At 58.9% G+C, this 22555-nt stretch overlaps 1 pseudogene across 1 annotated transcript in view; it reads right to left on the bottom strand.

The window, feature by feature from the left end:
- Nucleotides 1–22555, bottom strand: part of LOC311629639 (protein SET-like) — a 147139-nt pseudogene that overhangs the window by 122923 nt on the left and 1661 nt on the right. The window contains exons 2-4 of the transcript in view: nt 21535–21584; nt 20923–21140; nt 20529–20786 (exon numbers count right to left, since the gene is read on the bottom strand). The product of the transcript in view is annotated as a protein SET-like (transcript). The remainder of the gene's footprint in view (nt 1–20528; nt 20787–20922; nt 21141–21534; nt 21585–22555) is intronic.

Raw genomic sequence — 22555 nt, 5'->3', positions numbered from 1 at the left:
AAAACATAAAGAAAGCATAAGGAGCCTCTGGGACAACTTTCACGGGTACCAACATCAGAATTATGGGGGGTGCCAGAAGAAGAGAGAGAGCAAGATACCAAAAACATATTGGAAGAAATAGTGACTGAAAACTTTTCCCAGATGGTGAAAGAAATAGACTTACAAGTCCAGGAAGTGCACAGAACCCCAAACAAAAGGAATCCATGCCCTGACTGGTTTGGCTCAGTGGATAGAGCATCGGCCTGTGGACTGAAGGGTCCCAGGTTTGATTCTGGTCAAGGGCATGTACCTTGGTTGCAGGCACATCCCCAGTAGAGAGTGTACAGGAGGCAGCTGATCCATGATTCTCTCTCATCGATGTTTCTAACTCTTTATCCCTCTTTCTTCCTCTCTGTAGAAAATCAATAAAATATATATATATTTTTAAAAAGGAATCCAAAGAGGACCACACCAAGACACATCATAATTAAAATGCCAAGAGCAAAAGACAAAGAGAAAATATTAAAAGCAGCAAGAGAAAAACAATTAGCTACCTACAAGGGAGCACCCATACAACTGTCAGCTGATTTCTCAACAGAAATTATGCAGGCCAGAAGGGAGTGGCAAGAAATATTCAAAGTGATGAATAGCAAGAACCTATAACCAAGATTACTCTACCCAGCAAGGCTATCATTCAGAATTGAAGGACAGATAAAGAGTTTCACAGATAAGAAAAAGCTAAAGGAGTTTATCACCATCAAACCAGTATTAGATGAAATGCTGAAAGGTATTCTTTAAGAAGAGGAAGAAGAAGAACAAGGTAAAGATAAAAATACATATCTATCAACAAGTGAATCTAAAAAACGAGTGAATAAAAAAACCTGATGAACAGGATAAACTGACGAATATAATAGAAACAGGGGCATAGAAAGGAAGTGGACTGACAATTTTCAGAGAGAAAGGGGTGTGGGAGATGTGGGAAGAGACTGGACAAAAATCGTACACCTATGGATGAGGACAGTGGGGGGGGGGCGGTTAAGGGCAAAGAGTGGGGTGGGAACTGGGTGGAGGGGAGCTATGGAGGAAAATAAGGAACAATTGTAATAATCTGAACAATAAATATTTATTAAGTTAAAAACAAACAAGCAGAAAAAAAGAGAGAGAGAGATATCAGTTAGCTAATGCTGCATAACAAACCACCCCATAACTTAGAAAGCATTCATCATTGCTCACAATGCTATGTGTCCACTGGATAGTTTGTCTGGTCTTGACTGGACTAACCAGGATGTCAGAAAAAAGTGTGGACTGGGCAGGTAGCTCTGCCCCCTTGACCTCTCACAGACCTGGTGGCTGACTGGCTGAAGCTGATCTCAGGTGGCTTCAGCAGGGGTGACAACTCTCTCCTCCACATGACTATCACCCTCCAGCTGGCTACTCTAAGGTGTCTGCACATGGTGATCAGCTGCCCAGAGAGGTGGGAGTATGCCAAACTCTGAGGCTTGGATCCAACACACTATCAACATCTCATTCTGTCCACTGAACATGTGGCAATTCCAGCCCGGATCCATGGGCAGGATACAAGCCTCCCATCCGTGGAAGGAGCTGAAAGTCACACTGTAGCGGGCAGGGGTGCAGGAAGGCCTAACAAATGTTCCTGCAATCAATCTAGCACTGAACTTGGTGAGTCTGCTCACCTCCTATTTTATAAGTAAAGTTTTATCAAGACTGCTGCACACCTTTGTTTATCGTCCCCTCTGACTATTGGCATGCTACCACAGCAGGCAGAGTACTTGAGACAGACACTATCACTCTCAAAGCACTTTTCAGAAGTTTGGGGGCACTGTTCCAGGGCAAGGAGAGAAGGACCAAGGCACAGAGGCCGGTGGGGTGCAACTAGAATGACACAGGAGGCAGCTGCGCCAGGCTAGGGTGAGCCTGGCCACACTGGGAAGGAGGTGCTACGTCTGGGCCAGAGGCAGAAGTCTGTGGCAACTCCAGGGCCCCCGCCCCTTCCTGGCTGTGTGACTCTGGGTGGGCCACCTGACCAACTTGAGCTCAGCACTTCCCTTTAAGATGGTCAGAATTACAGCCTGCAGCGATGTTCAGAGGGAGGACCTGTACAACACCTCCCCCCAGCCCGGCCAGGGAGTGCTCAGCAGAGGGCAGCCCACCGAGGTCTCCAGAGCCTGCGGGGCTGGAGTCCTTCAGGCTGCAAGACCCTCACCGCCCTCTGCTCTACCGGGAGGGTGCATTCCTGCATCCGCATCTGTGGGGAGATCGCCTTTCCTATCTGTGTTCTGCTAATAAAGAGAAACACACTTGGTGAGGTTAGACAAACAGCGGGAGTGATTGACACCACCGCAGTGCTGGGCCCCGCCGCACGGCTGTCCAGCAAGCTGCTGAGAAAACACTGCGTGGCTCCACATCCCTCAATGTTTGCCTTCAATTAGCCTCACGTTGTGCCGGTTAGTCACACTCTGTCCATCAAGGCTGCTGGGGAGGAGCCTGCTCCCTGGCAACCAGCTGCCAGGAGGCAGCCCGCAGGTCTCAGTGTCCCCACCGCCATGCTGAGCTGCAAGGATGGCTCTGCTGGGGACCCCATGCTTGGGGTTCTGAGCCCACCGCTGTCTGGAGTCGCATCCAGCCCTCCTGGGAGTTGGCTGAGCTTGCCTCCAGCCTGGGTTTAAGAGCTTCCTGGATGTGTCCCCTTTGCCTCTGATCGAGGATCTACCAGGAGCAGGCCAAACTGGCAATGGGCAGGTGGCCAAGGGTCTAGCACACCAACGTGGCCCGTTTCTACTATGGTCCTGCCTAGGGTGGGAGGCTGGGGAGGGAATGAGAGGGCGGTGGGCTCAGCCTTGGGTCCTCTCCCCCAACCCCCAAGGTCACAGGACAGGTCAAGGACAGAGAGGCTGTGAGCTCCAAACCCCACGCCCTTCCTGCCTCTCTCATGGGGCCTCCCTGTGCCTGCTCCCACTTCAGGTGCCATCTCTTCTGTTTCAGACTCTGGTGCCTGTCACATGACACTCACCCAGGGCTGCATGCAGGCTGTCAAGTCATCTCCCAAGTGTCTCTGGAGGTGATGGTCTGCAAAGCTGTGAGCAGGGTTCAAGGGCAGTGAGAAAGCAGGCAGGGTAAGACGTACCAGAATGCACATCTTGGCATTCCAGCGTGCTGGGGGCCTCACAGTGGACTGATCTCCCCAGCTCCGCTCTGAACACACCCTGTGCAGGTAGAAAAACCAAGGTTCAGCAGGGGCACGCCCGCTGCTCAAAGCCCCGGAGGTGGGGGGGCTGCCAGGCCCTCTGCTCTGTTCTCCACCCACCGCAGAAAGGGTTTTCAGGCTCTGTGGCCCTCCTGGCCCTTCCTTCCCATGCCCTCCTGTTTGGCGGCACTGTTGAGTGCTGGGCCTGGTCACCCACTGAATGTGCTTGGGCAAGCCGCAGCTTGCTTGGGCCTCAGTTTCCCCATCTGTCCATGGGGATCCTGGTGGGAGGGGGGGAAGGCTCATGCTGCCTGCTTCCCCCAAAAGGCTCTCTTCTTCCTCCTTCCACTGGAGGGGAAATTACCCATTAATGACAGAGAATTACAAACGCAGCGTCTGGCCCCACGCCCAAGGTCCTTGGGCAAGCAGGGAGGGGTGAGCAGGCAGGAAGGGGAATTGGAAACAAATGCACGGGGTGTTTTCTTTGGTGGATCCACAGTCTTCTCCCCACCCCCCACTCCTACCGCTGTCCCAAATTTGGGCTTACACGGAAACGGATTCCATGCCTGGGCTTCCTATGAACTCTCTTAATTCAATTGAGGGGCCATTATCAGCACCGGGTAATGGTCTGTTTCCGCAGCCCGGGGACGCCTGTGGAGGCGAGGGGCAGGTTCGGCTCCCTCTGCAGGGCGTGCAATGGGGGGCGGGGCACTGGGCTGAAGTCCTCGTCCTGGCAGGTGCCCAGAGGGCTGAAGAGGGAGTGTGTGGTTCCTTTGGGTGGGGGCACCAGGCCCACAGGAGCAGGAGGCAAAGGAGCAAGCAGCAGGTGAGCCTGGGGCTTAGAGGGCCACCTGGGTGGGGGTGGTCATGGGATTTAGTGGGAAAGGAGCCACCTGCCAATATGCAGGGTCCCTCTCCCAGGAAGTGCCTTTGTCGATCTGCTCTATTCTTCACTGGGAATTCTGTCCCATCTCCCTCCCCTACACCCCCGGGCAGGGCTCCACCTGACCTCCTCCAGGAAGCCTTCCAGGGGCCCATCCAAAAGCTCCCACTCCTGCCCTCATGACTATGTGAGTGAGTGGTCCTGTCCCTCACAGTCTGACTCCATACAGGATCCTGGAGGGAAAGGCTGAAGTGCAGAGAGGGATAAGGGGACTAATGGTTCCTCCTAATGGGGTGGCTCCAGGCTGGGGCGACTTCTCCCAGATGGACAAGCAGGGAGCAAGTTCTGTCCCCAGCCCCCTAGCTTCTCCAGGTCCCCGCCTGCGAGACGGGCGCTCGTAGTTGGCCGCAAAGGTGGTAGATCATGAGCGTTCCCCCCGGGCCACTGGAGCACCGTGGGGACGGCTGTGTTCCTGCAGGGGGCACAGTCCTTGCATGAGGACCAGCAGGAGGGATGCGTGATCCCAGGCCCGGCCCCATGGAGTCCCTCCAGATCGCAGCACAGGCCTGAGCCCTGGGGGAGCAAGTCTCGGGGGGCACAGGGGTCTCTGCAGAGCCACCTCCCCGCCCAGTGGAGGCTGCCGCCGCCTGGCCTCAGGGAGGGGCGTGGGGAAGCCAGTGGTGGTGGGTGGCCCGACTTCGGAAAGCAGACCCGTGGGGCCTTTGGGGGGATGCCCGGAGGCCGGGTGAGCTGACAGATGGGAGAAAGGCATCCGGGCCTGATATTCGCTGGGCAGGTGCAGAGGGGAGGCAGCCACCCCAGTGTCCCCCAGGGCTCAGCACCTGTGAGTGTCCCTGCTTTTCCACACAAAACAGCTGGAGCTCAGTAAGCAATGCGTTCCCAGCCTCCTTGCAGTGAGGCAGGGCTGCAGGGCTAGTTTTGGCCCAGGTCTGTCCGCCAGGCTGGAGCAGAGAAGAGCCAGATGCCACCTCACTCTGGGGCCACGGGTGCCCCTGCAGGACAGTGGAGCTGCCGGCAGCCGGGGGCCCTGGTTGTCTTGTGGGGCGCAGAGTACCAGCTGACCTGTGCAAGATGAAGTGTGTGTGAGAATAAGACTTCGGGGGCCGCAAAGCCTGAAAATCAAGTCATTTGTTTCTGTAGCAGAACCTGCCTTGTCCTGAGTCATGCCAAGGACGTGGCTGGTACCAGAAACAGAAAGGTAAGGAAAACAATGGCCCTGGAGCAGCGGCAGCGGTGAAGGGGGTGGGCGGGAGGTGGGTGAAATCCACATCCGAGGTTGGAAAGACGATGGCCCACGTGATTACAGTGGCACAGAGCTGGGCTGAGTGGCCCCAGGAGAAGACGTGGGAAAAGCAGACGGCGGCAGTGGGTGCCTTGGATGCAGGAAAGGACGGAGCTCGGGAGGGAACTGGGTGGGTTGCCGGCACAACAGAAGGAAAGTAGGGGGTTTCCAGACTATCTGGCCTGGAAGAAGTAGAAGAGGAACTCCCCAGGAAAGTGGAGCCTGAGCCAGGTCTGAGGGACAAGGCCTGGGAACACTGTATAACATCAGATGTCCTCAGGCAAGATCAGAGTGCAGGGGCATCCAGCCAGCATAGCTCTGTCCCCTCGGAAGCCTGGTCACAGAGGGAGCTTATTGCTGGGGGCTGAGTGATGCAGCATCACAGGCTGGGCAGTTTATTTATTTATTTATTTATTTTAAATCAATCTTTATTGTTCATATTATTACAAAGGTTCCTCATTTCTTCCCCCCTCCACCAGGTTCCCACCCCACCCTTTGCCCCCTCCCCATCCCCCATTGTCCTCATCCATAGGTGCACAGTTTATGTTCAGTCTCTTCCTCCCTCCCTTTCCCCGATAGTAAATCCCTTTTCAGAGAGTAAATCTGTTACTTAGCATTTTCTCATATCAATAATATCTCCACATGCCCAATGATACACTTCACACAAAAGACATTTCCAAATAGGTCAACCAGCCTCATCCAGGCCCCACCCAAGGCACTCACAGATCAACACCCCAGCGCTATACTAACTCAACACATCCAGATCTAAGCCTTCATCACTTGATTCAGCAGACCCTCAAGTTCCCGCAAAAGTTTCCAGCCATGTCTGAGAGGCAGCCGTGGGCAGGGACAGGCGAGGAGCGAGCTGTTCCGGGCCTGGCTGCTCCGGGCCTGGCCTCTGTTGCTCTGGTTCGTTCCACAACCAGCTGCTCCGGGTCTGGTCACTGCCGCTCCCGACCTAGTTGCTCTGGACTTGGCTGTTGCTGCTACAGGCCTGGCCGCACCCGACCCGGCTGCTAGGCTGGGCAGTTTAAACAGCAGACACTTATCTTCTTACAATCTGGAGGCTGGAAATCCAAGAGCACGGTGTCGGCAGAGTTGGTTTCCACTGAGGTTGCCTTCCTGGGCGTGCAGATGGCATCTTCTCTCTGTGTCCTCCCATGGTCTCCCCTCCGTGCATGTCTGTGTCCTAACGACCTCTCCTTTGACGGACAGCAGTCACGTTGGAGTGTGGCCCACCCGCCCGGCCTCCTTTCCCGTGATCCCCGCTGTAAGGACCCCAGCTCCCAACAGTGCATTCTGAGGTGCAGGGGGTTAGGGCTTTGACCTATGAATTTGGGGGGACAGAGTTCAGCCCACAGCAGAAAGAGGATGGGGAGAGAAGGGAGGAATCTGGAGCCAGAAGCCAAGACACACAGCGGAGAGCTGAGACTGTGTCTCAAGTGCCATGGTTGTAGCTGCCTGCGTGGCTGCCACCTGCAGGGCTGCCACTGGCACTGCCTAAGTCACATGACAAGACCCGGCCTCCGAACCTTCCCCAGACTGGAAGGGGCCCACAGGGCTCTCTGCAGCAGCCAAAGAAAGCCGGTCAGGCTGAGGGGGAGCAGGCCCTCCTGGGGCAGGAGCCAGGGCCCAGGACACCAAGAGGCTGAGGGAGCTGTGCCCAGAGGGCAGCGCAGGACCGACACAGGGCACCACACTCCCCCCTCGTGAGGGCCCTGACACCGCCGTCACCAGCAGGACGTGCTCGCTGGGCCCCCAGGACAGGGAACCGCTCACGGGAGGGGCCTGAATCCTAGCGGGCTCCAACCGTCCTGAGGCTCTGAGTGTTGTTCTCCCACCGAGAGGCTGAGTCTGTCCTCAGGTGGCCCTGTGTCCAGGTCTGGAGGCGGGATTCCGGCAGAGCTAAGGGCCGGGGAGAGCCAGGCTGGGAACCCGAGTCTGAGCCGGTCCCAGCCCAGCCCCCAGGGAAGGCAGCCAAGGCGGGCAGAACTTCAAATGCTTCCAGGTTATTTTATTTTATTTTACATAAGTGGAGACAAAAATTGGTTTCTTATGTGGTCTTATGCTTTCCAAGTCGTCACATCACTCCCAGCTCCTGCCACTCTGGGTGGAGTCCGGAGGGAAAATGCGGGCGGGTGGTGGCTCAGCGTGTCCTCCTCACACAAAGCGGCCTCCAGGGTCAGCCCGGCAGTCTCCACCTGCCCCTTGGCGACAGGCGCTCTCCAGCCAACCCCTCTGGGCTTGCTGTTTGCTGTTGCAGGTTACCCACCCTCCCTGAGCCTCAGTCTGCCTACTGTAGAGTGGCCGGCGGGCTCCTTCGCGAGGGCCGTCTGGGATGTGCATCTCACTGCCCAGGAGCCGTGTGTTGCAACAATACTTTACAGCTCACCTGTGAGGCCCTGGGTTGCTGTCCAGCCCTCCTTCTGAGTCACTACCTCCCCTCCCTCTCTCACCCCCGCCTCCCCCACCTTCCGCCTGTTTACCTCTGAGGCTCCCAGGCCCCTGGAGAGGAAGCTCTCAGGGTGACACCCCAGGCCCTCTGACTGGTCCCCCTGCTCCACCGTCTCCCCCTCAGCTTCGCGCCAACCACCAAACCACCAAACAAAGCATGGCCTTGTCCTCATGTGGCTCAAGCTGCTGCCCTCAGGGCAGTCACCCAAGGCCCTTGAGGTCCTGCCCCTGACCACCCAGCAGCCTCATCTCTCCCTCCCCCCTAACCCTGAGGCTTGTGCTGTATACGCTCTCTCTCTGCCAGAAAAGCCCTTCCCCCTCCCTCCCTTTTTTCTGCTATCTGCTGAACTCAGGTACACCCCTGAAGCTTCCTGACCCCCAACCCCAGCCCCTCAAAGTCCCCAGAGCACCCTGTGCTGTGTCTCTCAGGCCTTTCCTCCTCGCTCATGGGTATTGCCAAGCCGTATCAGTTAGCTCCCACTGTATAACAAAGTACCCAAAACTTGATGGTCCAAATCAACAAAAGTTTATTTTTGCTCATGAGTCTACGGCTCATCCAGTTCTCCCAGCCTCCAATGATCAGGCTGAATTCACTGAGGCTCTGTGGTCAGCTGGCAGTCTGGCTGGGGACTGGCTTATTTAAGACAACATCTGTACCCACTGTCTATGCTGCATTACATACCCTGACCGGTTTGGCTCAGTGGATAGAGCGTCAGCCTGCAGACTCAAAGGTCCCAGGTTTGATCCCTGTCAAGGGCATGTACCTTGGTTGTGGGCACATCCCCGGTAGGAGGTATGCAAGAGCCAGCTGATTGATGTTTCTCTCTCATTGTTGTTTCTGACTCTCTACTCCTCTCCCTTCCTCTCTGTAAAAAAATCAATAAAATATATTAAAAAAAGAAGAGAAGAGAATCACCCCACACCTAGTGGCTTAGCACAGCACTCTTTGTCAGCTGGGAAGCTCTGCACAGCATGAGTCCTCTGCCCACAGTCACCTGGAATCGAGGTGCTGTCTGGCTGCGTTCTCCCAACCTCATCCTGTCACCAGAAGAATTCGGCTCCTAGAGGCTATGCTCCTGGGTCTCTATAGTGGAACAGCTACTGTCCCAAGCAAGTCCCAGGCGGACAAACCAAAGGGCCAAGAGCTAGACTCCACATCTTAGCGGGAGGAGCTGAGTGCCCCTGGGGTGAGGTCCATTGCTGCCATGTCCCCACACTGGAGCGGCGTGTGCAGGGGCCGCTAGTGAGATCCAGGGGACGTGGGGCTGGGCATGTACCACTTTCAAGGCAGACAAGTGAAAGGACGCTGTGGCCCCCTCCGAGCTCTCCAAAGGGCCCTCCAAGCCAGGTGGCCGCTGGGTATCAGGCCTAGTCAGCAGCCCCAGGGGCATTGGAGCTCCTGCCATACCTGCTGGGACCACAGAGAGGTTGCCTGTCACTGGTAACATGGCCTCCTGGCCCCAGGCACCCAGATCAGAGGGGGGCGGAGCCTCAGTGGGGAAGGAGCAGAGGTCCGCGATGACCACAAGGGGCAGAGGTGGCCCAGGCCGTGGTATGGCTCCTGGGAGGACATGCCTGTGCCCACCATGCCTGCTCCTGGGCCCCAGCTCAGCCGCACCTCGTGGGTCAGCCTGGCTCAGGGTCCCTGGAGACGCACAGAGAGCTTCCCCATAGATAGTGGGGGGGACGGGGTGAGGGGACTCAGCCCTCAGCAGCTCGGGAATGCTGTTGAGCCATGAAGAATTCTGAGTCCAAGACTGGGCTCATTTCAGGAGACGGCTGTGGGTGTGGAGAGGGAAGAGTAGGGAAAAAGGGAGCAGTGGTGGGGAATTGGACAAGTGGAGAGAAGGGAGACATGGGCCACAGAGGGCAGTTGTCATCTTGCCAAATGCCCATCTGCCTCGGGCCCTGTGTTCACAGCCCTCTGCTATCCCACCCTCAGAGGGACACAGGCCTGGGAGCTCCTGGGCAGGGCAGGAGCATTCCTGTATCACGGGTAGATTTTGTGCCTGTCCCTCCCCCCAACCCCGACGTGTGGCCTCTGTCTCAGAGGCTGACCTCCCTCCAGTCCGCTGGCGGCAGGAGAGCATCCCTCCCCAGCACAGGCAAAGGGCGCCTGGGCTTCCCTGCTTCGCCCGAGTCCCCTTGGAGGACACCCAAGCCTGAAGGGACACATTCGGGGCACCAGCCAAAGCACACCCCAAGCCCCTCCCTGACCGGACCACCTCTGCCCACTTTGCAGTGGAATCCTAACCCCCAGCCTCCACTCACCAGGCACCACGGCACCCAGCAGCCGGGCTCCCTGTCTGCTCATCTGCCATCGGGAAGGGCAGGCGGTGCCCGGGACTCCCAGGAGAAATCAGGGCAGCCGCGAGGTGCCAGGGGGTGTGTTCTCAGGGTCAGGGCCTTGCTTTAGACCTGGCCTTGCCTGTCGGCAGGAGGGTGACGTGCACATGACAGAGAGGCAAGGCCATGGGGCCGAGGACAATGTGTGTACCCCATATGGCCAGGGGCCTCCCCGGGAAGGAGCGCTGACAGATGCCCGGCTCTCACTGCGTCTGAGGCCTCTGCTCACCCGGGCAGAGGCAGCCCCAGAGAGGATTCACCCAAGGCGCTGGCGGGCCTGTCATTCAGGCCTAATCCCTGCCCTTTGTCTGCCTGCCAAGGGGCTTTGGGCTGCCACCTGCCTGAGCCAGGTGATGTCACCGGGAAAGAATGTGGTGGGTGGGGCAAGGGAGGGGGGCTCCTGGAGAGGCGCCTGCCCCCCACCTGTCCCCCCACCTGCAGGCAGAGAGCAGTCCAACAGGAGACAAGGTGACAACTCGGAATTCCCACCCCGCCCCACACCCTCCGGGGGCCTTGGGTGTCACCCTGTCCTGCAGGTGGCACAGTCTCCATGAAGTCAGGGTTTCAACTGTCACAGAAGCTTCCAGAGCCTTGTTTTAAGGGCCATGCATTGCTGGCCTTAAATTATAAATCAGTGCATGACACAGAACAGCTGGGGTGTCTGTTTCTAGGCTCTATCAGCCCCGAGTTGGCTGCAGAACCAGGTGGGCATTTTCTGGGGGAGCATGGTCCCAGCTCCATGGGATCCCCTGGGAAGTGGGGGCCATCACCCTGTGGGCTCAGAGATGGCCTCCCTGAACCTCAATTTCCCCACCTCTGAAACAGTCCTCCCACCAGCCCAAGAAATCCGTCAGTTCCCTAATCAACTCTGGTCACTCTCGGTCACCTCATTCCTGCACCCCCACCCCTGCAGGGCAGGGCCCGCTCCCAGGGAGGAAGGGAGAGAGGCCCGGGTGCTGTCTGGGACTCCCCCCACCAGCCCCTCAGGCCTCTCCTCCTCGTATCTCTGCTAACGTTTCCTTCCCTCAGTCAGTCATGTGGTGACTGGGCGTCCGGCCTCCTTCCACGTGGGGGCCTCAGCATTGGCAACTGGTCCTCTGAGGGGACAAAGGACAGAAAGGAGGCTGGGCCACGCCCAGAGAGGCAGCCAGGTCCCAGTCCAGCGGTCAGCAAAGTGCGGCTCTGTTGACTAATGAGTTTGCCGACCACTGACCTAGACTCGATTCCAATAATTACAGGCTGTTTTCCTTGTGATTAAGCCCCTAACCCAGTGGTCGGCAAACTCATTAGTCGACAGAGCGGCAAACCGAGGCTTGCAAGCCGCAGTTTGCCAACCTCTGTCCCAGACCATGCACTGCCCAAACCGTTCCCCAGGCCTGGGAGGCAGGGAGCCAGGGACAGGCGCCCCTCTCGTGCTCCAGGGAAATAGAATGGGGTGCGTGGGGTCTCCCTCCACCCTGGTGTGTCCCGACTCCCGGTCATCTTTTAGGAGTGGAGACATTTAATCGTCTTATTTCAGAAATTAGAGTGCCCCATCCTTCAGAACAATGAAAGCTCTGAACTTAATCCAAATCACACCACCGCCCCTCCCCTGGAGCCAGGGTGGACTTCCTGCCTGGCCCCAGTGCCGGGTCCGAGCAAACCTAATGCGGGGAGTGGAGGGGCCGTGAGTTCTTCCATGGACGGTCTCACTGCCCTGAGCCGGGCTGTGAAGGAAGCCAACTCTCAGGGCGCGTCTGGATGTTTGGGACGCCCTGGCTGCCCCCTTCTGTGGCTTCTCTGGCACAGGCACTGCCACGTCTTCCGCTGACTCCCCCCTCTGCTCTCACTGCTGGAGTTCCACTGTCCCCCTGCCCTGGCAGCGCGGTGGGCAAGATCCTGACATGGGCCCACCCAGAGGCCCCCTCCCCCACTGCGGCAGGACCGTGAATCAGCTACTAATCAGACCGTCCTGGGTGGACCTGACCTGCTCAGGGGTGGGGAGCTTTGAAAGAAGGTGGGTTGTCAGAGAGATGCACCCCCCCGGGGCCTGGGAGGGCACAGGCAGCCATGGTGCAGACTGTTTCTGACACCCTCCCCCGCCACCCTGAGCCACAGGGCTGGCCTCTGGGGCTGAGGCCCGCTCCTGGAGGACAGCCTCGCTCCACAGCTCCGCGGCCTGGACTCTGCCCGCAGGGCGCTTGGAGGGGACTGAGCCCTGGATGAGACCACAGCCCCCGGCAACACCCAGACCCGAGCAGAGGCAGCAGCCAGGCCGCGCTGGGCACCTGGCCGTGGGCGCCGTGAGACGGTCATTCTGGGCCGTGTCTCACTGAGCGGCAGCGCCTGTGCCCCTTAGAAAGTGCATGCAGGCAGCGCCGGGAGGGCTCCCGCCTGGGAGCAGTGTGCATCCCTTCCTCAGGCCGCCCAGCCCTCCCTTCACCTCCCAACAGCTCCCCGCATCCTGGTGGGTGAGGCCGGGTCACTGTGACTCCAGAGTACACACCGTGTAGGTGTGAATAACGTCCCCAAATGTCACATCTGCCCGGCTCCTACGAGTGTGAGCTACTTAAAATCAGGGTCTTTGCAGGTATAATGAGTTAAGGATCTTGGGGTGAGATCATCCTGGATTATCCGGATAGCCCCAAACCCAAAGGTTTGTCCTTCTGAGAGTCGGGACACAGACACGCACAGGAAGAGGCCACAGAACAATGGAGCAGAGGCTGGAGGGATGGGACCACAAGCCAAGAGACGCCTGGGACCACCAGAAGCTGGCAGAGGCCTCTGGGAGAGCAGCCTGCCAGGCCTAGGGGAGACACGTTTCTGTTTTAAGCCCCAATTGTGTTGCTTCCCCAAGGTGGCCACAGGACCCAGCACAGACCCTGAGGTCTCCCCCCAGGCGGCACCATTCCTGGCTCCCAGGTCTGCCCTCCTGGGGGCATCGGCGGAACAAGACCGTGTGAGGGCAAACAGCAAACAGCCCAGGCTGCGGAAGGGAGCCCAGCAGGACCGACGGATTCTGGCCCCTGAGCCCCTGGGTCTGAGATGAAAAGCACCTTCTCCCCCTCCACAGGGAAAAATGAGGGCGTGGGTGTGTGACTTCAGAGTCCAACAGAACGCAGGCATTCCTGTCGCTGGCCGAGGGGAAATCAAGGCTCAGAGAGGGGAAGTGGTTTGCCCAAGAGCCAGCCATTGTCCCCAGAAAACACAGAGGGTGCAGAGAGAGCGGGACAAGAATGTTAATTGCAGCCATGTTTTTGTAGCAAAACCCCAGACCAGCCTAATTGTGCCTTCGTCAATAGAGGTGTGACTAAATGAGTTCGGAAGCCCTCTGAGGCTTTCTGCAGGTTCAGACAGGACAGGTCCCCAAGATGCGTGGGGGAGCGGAGGAAGCGACCTGCACAGTGAGGTGCAGAAACACGATCCCGGGAGCCTGACAGCCCGTAATCCCGAGTCAAACAGCCCCTCGCAGGAAGGCGGCTTTGAGACAATCGGGACACGTGAAGACTGACGGGCATTAGTGATGTTAAGGGACGCCTGCTGATTGTGCTAAGTGTGCTGAGGGAACAGTGCTAGAGGAAGAAGGAGCCCTACCTGGGGAGATGCTAGCAAATGAGACAGTGAATGATGCCTGGGGTTTGCGTGGAGTAATGCCTCCGGAGGGGCGCACGGAGGAGAGGATGGGGCTTTGGAATGGGCACGTGGGCTCTTTATACCATCCCGTTTATTTGAGAATTTCAGCCCCTAAAAACAATACTATGTTTCCTACAGGTACACGTGCACACAAACACAGACATGTTTAACTGTCTGCAAGAGTGTGCTCCAAACAGGCAAAGGTGGACGCCCGCGGGGAGGGACGGAGGATGGGGCGGCGTAGCTCTCCATGCGGATGTGACCCTTCACTTTGGGGCCTTTAATTTATTTTTTACAAGGAGCACCCCTAGAGGTTTTACTCTTCCACTTGAATGCTGCCCCGACCAAATCGCCCAGAACTGTGGTCGGCAAACTGCAGCTCGCGAGCCACATGAGGCTCTTTGGCCAGCAGAGAAGGGGCACAAAAACAAAAACAAAAAGCACACAAAAGAAAGGTAACTATGTAAGGTGATAGATATGTTAATTAGTTTGATTGTGATGGTCATTCCACAATGTATACATATATCGAAACATCACATTTTGTACCTTAAATATATACAATATTCATTTGACATTTTCCAAAAAAGAAAAGAGAAACCTAGTGGAGGCACCATAACCCCGCCCACTCTGCCACCCTGTTCCTGAGACCGCTACCCCTTCAGTGCCTGCATGTCCCCCTCTGAGGCCACCTCCACACGCCAGAGACAGGAGCGTGGAATGAAGAGCAGGGTTTGCAGTAACCCCGAGAGGGGAGGAGGGAGGTCCCCGGGGTGGAGGGGAGCTGGCCCAGTGGGAATCCAAACATGCGCTGGAGAGCCACTCCGGCTCAGTCTTCACAGTGGGTGCTACTGTGTCCCCCAGATGTATATCTACCCCGAATCCAAGAACATGACCCTATTTGGAAGTAGAATCTTTGCAGACGTGATTAGTTAAGAGGAGATCATACACCTCTTGGAGCAGGAGGGCCCCAAACCCAAGGAGTTATACAGAGAGGAGGAGGTGTGGACTCAGAGGTGCATGAGGGAGAGGCCACAGGAAGACAGGCAGGAGCAGAGCGATGCGGCCCCCAGCCCGGGGACACCCGGAGCCCCGGAGCTGGGAGAGGCAGGGAGGAGCCGCCCTGGAGCCTCGGGGGCCGGTGCAGCCTGCCCCACCTTGATCTCAGGCCTCCAGCCTCCAGAGCTGGGAGAGGATAAATGCCTGATGCTCAAACCCCCAATTGGTGACACTGTCACGTTAGCCCCAGGGTTAGACGAGGACCACAGCAGAGTCTTGTTACAGATGTGGCAGTTCTTAGAGTGAACAGAGATGATATTCACGGAATAATGGGCACAGGAAGGGAGGCTGGTGACAAAGGTGCAAACCAGATGAGGCACTGGGCCCATAGGGGTGACTGTGGGTTGGGCTGGGCCCAGGGCTCAAATGGCATGATCGGGATTCAGTTTCCCTCCCCTCAGGCTCTGAGGATGGCACGCTGTTCTCTGCTGGCCCTCTGCCCTCAGGAGCTCTCTCAGCTGCCTGGGCAAGGACCCTGAGGGCCGGCCATGTGGCCCACCCAGGCACCCAACCACCTGCCCAGCCTCTGTGACCGGAAGGGACCCGCTGGCGGCATGGGCTGAAGCCACCTGCTCCAGCCCTGGGCCAGGCGCACAGGGCCCGCGAGGAGGAGGGCCGTCCCCACACACTGTGCGGCCACACACCAGCACAGGCCTTCCACGCGCTGGCGGTGGGGACAATGCCAGTGGAGGAAGGATCCCCACACAAACCCATCTTCTTGGTCCTTGTCTCAGGCAGCACCACACACCTGCCAAGGGCTGAGGGGCCTAAACCACAGCTGTGCCCTGCGCACAGTTCCGAGGCTGCGTCCGCGCGTGGCAGAGGGCTGTGCGTCTCTTCCGCTTCCTAAAGGACACCAGTCCTGTCGGACCAGGGCCTTATTAACCCGAATCCCCTCCGCACAGACCCATCTCCGACACAGCCGCACCGGAGGTGTGGATGTGGGGGGCAGGATCGGTCCACAGCCGTCCCTCTACTTGTCCCCACTCAGCCATGTAGCTGCTGTGGCATTGTTACCAGCAGTCCCGGTTTCAGGATCTCCTGGGGCTGGTCCCGTCAGCATCACTTTCCAAACCTGGCGCTCAGGCTGCTCCTCACCCTGTGAGCTCCCAGGTCATCCCTCCCTGCTGCTGCTGGCAGCGCGCCCCCTGGCTCTCACGGCCACGCCAGCTCTGTCGCTGCACAGAGAATCCCAATGGAAACAAAGAGAAGTCTCCCCCTCCCCCCAGTTCACAGAATCGGAGGTGGGCGCGAGTGATCAAAGGCTACCCCTGCCCATCTAAGACTCCAGAAGGTCCTGGGCTCTTGCCCCTGGTAGGCAGGACAGGAGTCCTGGCATTCGTGTGCCCACCCTCTCCCCTGGGGACACCAAGGCGAGAACATCTGCACTGCGCCGAGTCTCGTCGAGGGAAGGCCATTGGGCTGGTGGTGGGAGCGACCCCCATGGAGCATGTGCTGTGGGCTCGCCCTGTGTCAGGTCCTGCTGGCCACTGAGCAGCACAAACATCATCCACAACAAAAGCCAGGGCCCACAGTCCCCCTCCGTCCGCACTAGGCAGGAGAGAGGTAGTGTTCCATTTCACAGATGAGCAAACTGAGGCATGGAAAGTGTGCCCAGTGGGGCCAGCATTGGATGGAGAGAGCTGGCTGGAGTCTATGTCCTGATGCCCCAGGTGCAAGCCAGGATTCCCAGAAGGGAGGAGTTAGCAGGGGTCATTTGCCAGCCTGCCCCCCCGCTGCCTGGCCGCACTGCACCTCCGGCCACCCCAGGGTGTGACAGATATGGAGAGGAGCTGGACAGGAGGGGAGACCCAGAGCCCTAATGGGAGGAACCAGGGGGAAGTCGAGGCGGAGCCCACGGGAGCCTGCAGGAGACCTGCAGTCATGCAAATGATTAACGTCAGCCCCTCGGAGCGCGGGGGTCCACAGGAAATTGGAGTCAATGAATTTAAGAGAGAAAGTCCTTGTTTAAACAGAACTACTTTAGAAAATAAATACTGCCGAACCTGATGGTAAATACAGATATTTGTGCAGAATGGAGGTGGGAATATGAATTTAATAAAGTTGGCTGCACGTGGCACTGCTCCCGGCCTTGCAGCCAGTGGCACAGCAGCCTGGGCTCCTCAGGGCAGGGCCGGGCAGCTGCTTCCTGGCCCCGCCCCCACAGCCTTGCTCCGTGAGCGTGGCATCAGCGGGGTCTGCAGGCGAGTGCAGAGCCCCTGCCCACAGATTCACAGCCACCACCGTCAAGACCACGCAGGCGCTGAGGTTTTGCTCATGTTGCCCTTCCACTGGGTCTCCCTCTTATGGAGAGATTATGACTAGCGTGCCCCCTCCTCCAGGAAGACCTCCATGGCTTTGCGGATGTGGCCGGCATGCTGAGCACCCACAGCCACACTCACACGCTGTGGGCCTACAGCCTCTCAGACCGGCCCAGGTGGGTGAGGAAAGCCTCCGGGTGGCCTTCTGAAACCCCCACTGGGGAGGGGGAGAGGTGGGACTACAGAAGGCGAAGAAACTCACCTGAGGGAGGAGAGACCCCAGCAGGGCCCTCCTGCTCCCCAAGGCGAGGAAGCATGCCGGAAGCTCCCGAGCCCCTGCATCTGCTCCCACCACCACGCCTGCCTCCCACTCTGCATACCAAGGCCAGAGACCCCAACCGCATCAGACGGGTCCCCACCCTGGTCAGGAGGAGTTGAGTGGCTGGGTCACCCTGGGGTCCTGAGGCGGCCAGGGACCCCAATACTGCAGGCACCATCATCGTCCTCCCGGGAGGCTCAGGGTGGCGGACATGGTCTTACAAAGACAGGCCAGCCTCACAGCTCACAGGTACCCCAGGGCACCCACTCCCTGTACACACGAGGCCCCACAGAGGCCGGTCACACTGGAGCCCTGGGCTCTGCCGCCTCCCTCCTGGCAGAGCGCGTGGCCCACAGACGCCCACGGCACCCCCTGAGATGCCAGCCGCTCAGGGCCCTCCGCAGCCTGTGCTGTCACCGCCTCCGCCGTTCCAGAGGGGAAACCCAGGCCGCACGGTCTATGGACACGCCGAGGTGGCCGGGGCAGGGCCGCTTGGATGCCGGAACCTCCGTGTCCTGCCAGACTCACAGGCCCCTCTGCTGCTGGAGCTCAGCTGGAGCCCGCGGCCCCCGCACGTACCCCTTTTTCAGATGAAAAGACTGAGTCCCCGGAGCTAGCCGGCCGGAGGCACAGCCTGCCTGGGCGGTCGTGGGGCTCCCCGAGGACGGCGGCACGCCGGCGTGGGGGACCGGGCTTGGCGCAGCGATGCTGCTGTGTCAACATACGTGGACACGGTGATTTACACGGGCCTCCTAATCCCCTGCCAGGCACCCTGACTCATGCGGCCTGGCACCCCTGCGCGCGCCCGCAGGTGGACGGGCATTCGCCGCGGCGGCTGCACTGTTATTTTTTCATAAGCCGGCCTTGAAATTTGTCAAACCACATATTGTTCGCGCACACGCCCGTCAGCAAAGCCCCAGCCAGATGGGCCGGCTCCCCCCATGCGCTCCAGGCACTGAAGTTACACACCGACTTCAGTTTTATGTCAGACCTTTAAGAGGGGAAATAAAAAAAAAAAAGAAGACGGAGGAGAGAGTTTTTAAAAAAGAGAGAAACAAGCCGGAGTCTGAACAGGCAGGACTGTGATCCCGCACAAATCCTGGCTCACCGGTGCCGAGTTTTATATGGAAACTCGGGCGGCGGTAAATAGAACTTCCCGGCTGTCAGGCGTTCATTAGCGAGGTGTGCATAATTTATGTATTTAAGAGCTGCCTCGGCCAAGCTATCACACGGGGAGCATGCTTCATAGGTGTTAGTGTTTATACGGACAGTAAATAAATGTCAAACACACACAAAATCCACTCGCAGGCGAGCGCTGACGGGGCCCCATCCATCATCCGCCCAGCTGGAGACCGAGGGGCTGCCAAGGCCCAAGGGTAGGCTGGCCTGGCAGCGGGCGGGCAGGGCGGAAAAGGCGGCGTGAAGGCAGGAGGTCTGGGGCTCTCACACCTGTCCAGAGGGCAGGGGCCCCGGGCGGGGGTGGGGCCTGCCCATCCCTGTTCATCCGTGTCAGGCCAGGCCCACGGGCTGCCCGAGTGAGGCTGGTCATCTCTGCTCGGCCAAGGCTGAGCGCCAGGAGCTGCCTCGGAGACCGGAGTGGCCAGGAGCTAATAATAGCAGGTCTGCCACGTTTCCATCCATTGGCCCCTGGTCCCTCCTGCTGCCTCCCACGAAGGTCCTGTGTTTTAAGGTTTGGCGCTACTTTTAATAATTTTTTTAAATCTTTTTTTTTTCCAGTTCTTTTTTGTGGTCCACATTCAAAATTAACATGTAGATGGACCATCAGAGCCAATCCCCTACCCTGTGCCATCCCTACCCACAGACTAGGTCCTCTGCAGTTTGGGGGAGGGCCATTGAAGGAAAGTCTGTACATCAACAGCACCCGCCCCCCCCCCCCCCCCCCCCACACACACACACACACTGTCTTTCTTCCTAAGCCATACCCTGGGCTCAGCTGGCAGACACAAGCTACCCAGGCCTCCTGCGGGCGTGCCCACAGTTCACACCCCTCCCCAGGACTGAGGTTCACACCGAGGGGCTGCTATGGGTGGAACTGCGTCCCCTCCAAATGCACATGCTCAGGTCCCAACCCCCGGACCTCGGAAGGTGACCTTATTTGGAAGTGGGATGTTGCCAAGGCGAGTGGCTAAGATGAGGTGCTGCTGAGGGTGACTGGTGTCCTTACAAAGGGGGTGGGCTTGGACCCAGACACACGCCCAGTGGCGATGCCACGCGAAGTGAAGGCAGACAGGGGGACGCGTCTAAAGGCCCAGGGACGGCGAGAGGCCCGGACACCACGGCGGGGGGGGGGGGGGGCGGGGAAGGGGGTAGGCCCCCAGATGCTCTCACCGCCCAGGGGCAGCCCCTCCAACAGCCCAACCTCTGACTTCTGAGCTCAGAACATTGGAGAATAAACTTCCGCAGGTGAAGCCAGGCTTTGTCACGGCGGCCTAGGAGGCCCTCCGGCCGTGACGTCACAGGAAGGTGGCGAAGAGCAGACTTGGGGACCGGACAGGACTCACCTCGCCGGGCAAGCTCAGAGTCACCCTGCCCCTCGGAGCTCCGTTCCTCTGTCCCTCCCGTGTGGGACTCCTCGGGGGCTGCTTCGGGCCCAGACGGCTGCAGTCCACGGAAAGCGCCGGGGCCGTGCCTGGCCTTCGTAGCCAATAAAGGCTGTCATTCAGAGGCAGCTCGCGTGTGGAGCCATCACGAAACCCATCATAAAACCACTCTCTGCTGTGGCTTGGGGCCTCTTCAGTGACCCCCCAGTGGGTGTCACACGTATCAGGTGGGCCAGAGGCTGCCGAGTGGAGCAAGAGCTGATCGGGGTGACCAGGTGGTCAGAGCCCAAGTGAGAAGCCGGCCCAGAGGATACGTCTGTGGCCGAGTTGAGGCTGGAGCCCCTGTTCCCACTTCTGGCCTCATCCCCCCACAAACACACCCGGCACTGGGGCTACCTGCTGTGGGGGTGCCCTGTTCCGGAGTCTTCCTCCTGCAGGGCCCTGGGGAGGCCTGGCACCCACCCCTGTGGGCCAGCTGTGGCTACAACCACCCTGCAAAACACTCAACCGCAGGAGCGCATGCAACGGAAGCGTGGTCCCCTTGCTCACCCGTGGCCTGCATGGCCTGGTGACCAGGTGGCTGAGGATGGTGGCCGGGTGGCTGAGGATGGTGGCCGGGTGGCTGAGGATGGTGGCCGGGTGGCTGAGGATGGTGACTGGGTGGCTGAGGATGGTGGCCGGGTGGCTGAGGATGGTGGCCGGGTGGCTGATGGTGACCAGGTGGCTGAGGATGGTGGCCGGGTGGCTGAGGATGGTGACTGGGTGGCTGAGGATGGTGGCCGGGTGGCTGAGGATGGTGACCAGTGGCTGAGGATGGTGACCGGGTGGCTGAGGATGGTGGCCGGGTGGCTGAGGATGGTGGCCGGGTGGCTGAGGATGGTGGCCGGGTGGCTGATGGTGACCAGGTGGCTGAGGATGGTGACCAGTGGCTGAGGATGGTGACCGGGTGGCTGATGGTGACCGGGTGGCTGAGGATGGTGGCCGGGTGGCTGATGGTGACCAGGTGGCTGAGGATGGTGACCAGGTGGCTGAGGATGGTGGCCGGGTGGCTGAGGATGGTGACCGGGTAGCTGAGGATGGTGACCAGCTGGCCTGGTGCAGCGGCTCCTCTCCCGTACCAGCAGGCATATGCACAGCCACTGGAGCACCGTCGTCCTGCAACTGTGTCAGGTGACACCGGGAACGTGGTCTTTCAGGACCTGTGTCCCCAACGAGCCCAAGCACCAGGCTGTGAACCCCACCTCTTCCTAGGAAGAGCCCCAGTGTGGGCGTGCTGCAGAGCCACAGCCTCGGGCTTCGGGGGAAGGCAGCAGCGGGGTTATTCCTCACTGATGTCCAGGAGCACGTTCGAGGCCTGTGACAGCACACACATCGCTGACCAGTTATGGCGTCCTTGGGCCCAGAGCAGTGTGAACAGCGGGGGCAGGCCCACTGCAAGGATGGCGTTACACGTGTAAGGTCCCGAGGCACGCCGCCTGCGACACGCACACGACTGGAGCGTGCTAAAAAAAAAAACCGGCTAATCCGCGCCACCTCCTGCTCAGAGAACACTCACGCTGTTCATAGAAGAACCCGAAGGCGTGGCAGGTGGCGGCACTTCGGGCCCTGTCACAGCAGGGGGTGGGAGAGACACCTCATACACCCAGGGACAGAGGCAGCTCTGGAGAACACAGGGAACAAGCCTAGGCTAGTGTCAGCATCGGGGCAGAGCCATGCAAGTGTGAAGAACGAGAGCCCCAGCTCCCAGCATCAACAGCATTTCCTGTGAAAACGATCTACCGATCTTAGTTGACCACAAGCTGAAATGAGAAATTGATAGCTAAGCAAAGACACAGGCTCAGAATGCAAAAGGAGAAGCTCAGAGAAGCTGCCGCCTAAACTACAGCTGGAGACACGCCCTCTCCGCTCCCGGTCCGACCCCGCGCGGCCATCTGAGGAAAAGACCTCCATTATTTGCTCTACCTTGTGCAGAGGACAGGAACAGAGCATTGTGGAGCCTCTGGGGTATTGGATAACCAACTGCCAGCTCCTGCGCCAGGGAGATAGGACACGATTTAGAAGGAAACTGAGTCACCCCATCCCACTCCCCCCCATGACTAGAGGGCAGGGCGCGGCCTCCTCACGGCGTCCAGCCTGCAGTCCAGCTCTGCGTTCCCCCAGCTCAGAGACTCTGAAGATGAGCACACGCCTGTGCCTACAGGCCCCACCCACCATGGACCATCCCCATCCGCAGGCCCCGCCTCATCCGAGGCCCCGCCCCATCCACAGGCCCCGCCCCAGCCGCAGGCCCCGCCCCACACAGGTCAAACCTGATGGAGAGTCATCCAGTCACAGGGCCACGCAGCCGGGGTTGGCACTTTACAGTTTGCAGGAACTTCTGCCTTTGGTTTCATGAACGCTCTGGGATGCGCACAGGCCAGGCTGTGTGGTCCTGACGGGATGGGATTCTGACCTTTGCAGGGACCAGCCCTCCAGTTTCCCGTGGGGACCGGCCCTACCTCCATTCGCTGGTTCTGGCAGAGTGCTCCCATCCTGATGCAGGATTCTCCCGGTGGGAGGGGTGCTGCCCGGCTGAT

This window comes from Pipistrellus hanaki (assembly GCF_964339955.1).
Source record: "Pipistrellus hanaki genome assembly, chromosome: 11".
NCBI lineage: Eukaryota > Metazoa > Chordata > Mammalia > Chiroptera > Vespertilionidae > Pipistrellus > Pipistrellus hanaki.
Note: the sequence above shows the minus strand (reverse complement) of the source record. Positions and strands in the feature narration are given on the sequence as shown.